Source organism: Capsicum annuum, chromosome 5, assembly GCF_002878395.1.
Source record: "Capsicum annuum cultivar UCD-10X-F1 chromosome 5, UCD10Xv1.1, whole genome shotgun sequence".
Taxonomy (NCBI): Eukaryota; Viridiplantae; Streptophyta; class Magnoliopsida; order Solanales; family Solanaceae; genus Capsicum; species Capsicum annuum.
Window position 1 is genome coordinate 103,745,698 of NC_061115.1, and position 3,746 is coordinate 103,749,443.

Below are 3,746 nucleotides of genomic sequence, written 5' to 3' on the forward strand. Positions count from 1 at the left end.
TATCTACTTCGAGTCCTTTACATAACACTTTATGGCCTAGGATAATTTCTTCCTTCATAAAGTAGCACTTTTCCCAATTTAGCACCAAGTTTATCTCTTCGCATCGAGCCAGGACTCTATTAAGATTTTGCAAGCATATTTTAAAAGAATTACCGTACACAGAGAAATCATCCATGAATACTTCCACAAATTTTTCAACCATGTCAAAGAATATCACCATCATATATCTCTGAAAAATAGCAGGTGCATTGCATAGGCCGAAGGGCATGCGTCTGAACGCGTATGTGCCATAGGGTTAAGTAAAAGTGGTCTTCTCCAGGTCTTCCGGTGCTATAATAATTTGATTGTAGCCGGAGTACCCATCAAGAGAATAATAATACTCTTGTCCTGCCAATCTATCCAGTATTTGGTCAATGAAAGGAATAGGATAGTGATCTTTACGAGTTGCTTCATTCAACATCCGATAGTCAATACAGATCCTCTAAGTGGTCACCATGCGTGTAGGTATCAACTCATTATCATCATTAGTTACCACGGTCATCCCTTCTTTTTTTGGTACACAGTGAATTGGACTCACCCATTGCTATTGGAAATTGGGTAGATAATACCACTATCTAACCACTTGATCACTCTTTTTTGGCCACCTCCGTCATCACAAAATTCAACCTTCTTTATAGATGCACTTTTGGTCTGTAACTCTCTTCCATGTAGATGTTGTGCATGCAAAATGCTGGATTTATTCCTGTAATATCAGACATTTGCCAACCCATCGTCTTTCTTCTCCTCTTTAGAACTACTATGGTTTCCTTTACCTGTATATCTGATAACCCTGCAAACAAAATAGCAGGCAAAGTATCTTGATCACCAAGAAAAACATATTGTAATTTAGGAAGGAGAACCTTAAGTTCCAGTTGAAGAGCTTCTTCAACTGAGGCTCTGGGTGATGGGCCAATTGGCCTATTCAATGGCTCGAAAGGCACTTTCTTCATCTCAAGCACTGCCAAATTCATATCCTAGACCAATTCTAATACTTCTACATCTCTATAAAAATCATGAACCAGCAAAGCTTGCTCTAATGGATCATCAGACAACAGCAACTGTCAATCTGAAGCAAGGTCAATAACTGATATAGATGACAACTCCTCATATATAGCTGGTAGTTTTAGTGTGCGCTCACATTGTTATTTTTTCGGCTGCTACATCAATTAGTAACTGTCCAGTTGCTAAGAAGGGTCGTCCTAAAATAAATGAAACCACTAGATCAGCCTTAAAGTCAAGAATTACAAAATCCACCGAAAAGATTAAAGATCCTACTTGTACCAACACATCTTTAATAATACCATCCGGCCTAGCAAGTGATCGATCTACTAACTGCAAAATAGTAGTTGTGGGTTTGGGACTCCCAAGACCCATCTTTTGAGTACCACGATGTGGGCATAAGATTTATGCTAGCTCCCAAGTTACACAATCCCCGTGCACTAATGGTCTGTCCAATGGTAATCTGCAAGATGAAACTACCTGGATCCTTAAGCTTTATAGGCAATTTGTTTTAAATCTTGAACGTGCACTCTAAAGTAAGTGCAACTATAGCATACTCGGTCAACCGGTTTTTATTCGCAACTATGTCCTTTAAGTATTTTGCATATTTTGGCACATTTTGCAGAATGTCAACAAGAGGAAGATTCACTTGAACCTGCTTCAGAAGATCTAAGAACTTTTTGTAACTCTCTTCCTTTTGATGCTTCCTTGCCCTTTGAGGAAAAGGTAAGGGAAGAGTCTTCTTCTCCACGTGAATTTCTTCACTTGTCACTTTTTTCTTGACTTCTTTCTCTGTATTGTTTTTAGCACCCTCATCAGCAATTATAAGATTAGCCTGCTCCTGAACTATCTCCTTAGTTTGCAGCCCACTTCTTGTTGTAACTGCACTCACCTGTTTAAGATTTGTCTCTGTATTACTAGGTAATGCTCCTTGACGCCTTGTATTACCCAGTTGCAACTTTATATTTCTCATAATCAATTGTTCTCTTCAACTCAGCTACAAACTGTGCCTGTTGAGTCTTAATTTCAGTTGCAAATTACGCTTGTTGAGCCATAAACTGCTTTATTAATTCCTCCGTATTGCTAGTTTGAGCAGTGGTAGCTTGATTATTCTAAGCTGGCTGTTGATTTGGTTGTACTTGTCCCTTGTACTGATTTGCATTCTATATCTGATTTCCACCCCATAAGAAATTAGGATGGTTCCTCCAATTGGGATTATAAGTGTTACCAAAATTTTGTTGTCCCTGCCGATTTGCATTTCCCACATAGTTGACAGAATCTGGATTAACAGAACATGCATCTATTGTGTGTTCACCACTTCCACAAACTTCACACCAAGAATTCACCTATTGGACTGCATTTGTTATGGCTTCTAGTTGTGTAATACCCAACTTTATGTTATTAAGCTGAGTAATCATATGATTTTGCATGGTTGTGATCTATGCCTGTAAAGCGGTGAACTGATCTACCTCCAATACCCTTGCAACCTTTCTAGGAGTACTCCTTGAATCTGTATGCTAGTTAGGCTTCCCTTGTGAAATTCAATTCAACAGTGTGTACAATTCTTCATATGTCTTCTCAAGAGCCTATCCACCTACTGCTGAATCCAAGAGAATTTTTATATTTGGCTCCAATCCCTCAATGAAAGTATGCACAAGAACATCGTTTGACTGATGATGGTGAGGGCAATTTCTGAGCATACCCTTAAATCTCTCCTAAGCTTGGTAGAGATTCCCTCCTTATTTCTATCTGAAACTCAAGATCTCGCTCCTCAAGCATTCAGTTTTCCCAGATAGAAAGAATCGAATAAGGAATTTCTGAGCTAGATCCTCCCATATAGTGATAAAGAGTGGTGGTTCAGCATATAACCACCTTTTTGCTTCCCCCATTAGAGAGAAGGGAAAGAGTGTCAACTTGACATAACCAGAACTCACACCTTCAGGAATGTAAGTATCATTTATTTCTAAGAAGGTTTGTATCTACTGCTGTGGATCTTCATGTGAAAGGTAATGAAATTGCCCCACTGAATTCAGAAATTGCACCATATTCTGCTTCAATTCAAATCAACCTCTTGGTTCGGGCTTGAGAATACTGCTCGTCACATGATTCGTGAGTGGGATTGCCACCTCACGAATAGGTTTAGCATCTGGTTGAGCAGGAATAACTGGAATAACCGAAGGTGGAATATTTTCAACATTTGGATCAGCCGGTTCATTTCTTTGTTCAGTCATTCTTTGCCTTTGTCGAAAGATTTGTTCTGGTTCTACAAAAGGCTCTACCAACTCTTTATCTCTCACCAGTCATGGATTCAGCTAAACCTACAAAATTCAGCCGCTAAGATCAAGTTGTTAACACCTAAACTTAATATCAAAAACCAAAAATTTAGCAATTTACTAATTATATTAGTCCCCGACAACGGCGCCAAAAACTTGTTGCGACTCAGACGCACATGCAAGTGCACGTGATCATTCAAGTATTATAGTGATTTAGACAATCATATATCATTCTCACGAGGACTAAGCAACTAAAAATTTAACAAACTTTTAGTTTTAGACAATAAGTATTAAGTGTTGTAAGGTATCAAGATGATTTTGAATTTGAGAATAAAAATGTAAATTATTAAATAAGAAATAAAAGTGAATGACTAGAGCAACGCAAGCAACGGTTCTAAACAATAATGATATGAATTCCAGGGTTATGGCTTTTCA

At 38.3% G+C, this 3,746-nt stretch overlaps 1 non-coding gene across 1 annotated transcript; it reads left to right on the forward strand.

The window, feature by feature from the left end:
* Nucleotides 1-2,709: 2,709 nt before the first annotated feature.
* On the forward strand, nt 2,710-2,816 carry LOC124899029. The gene has a single exon (XR_007056168.1). It is a non-coding gene; the product is annotated as a small nucleolar RNA R71 (small nucleolar RNA).
* The last annotated feature ends 930 nt before the right edge of the window (nt 2,817-3,746 follow it).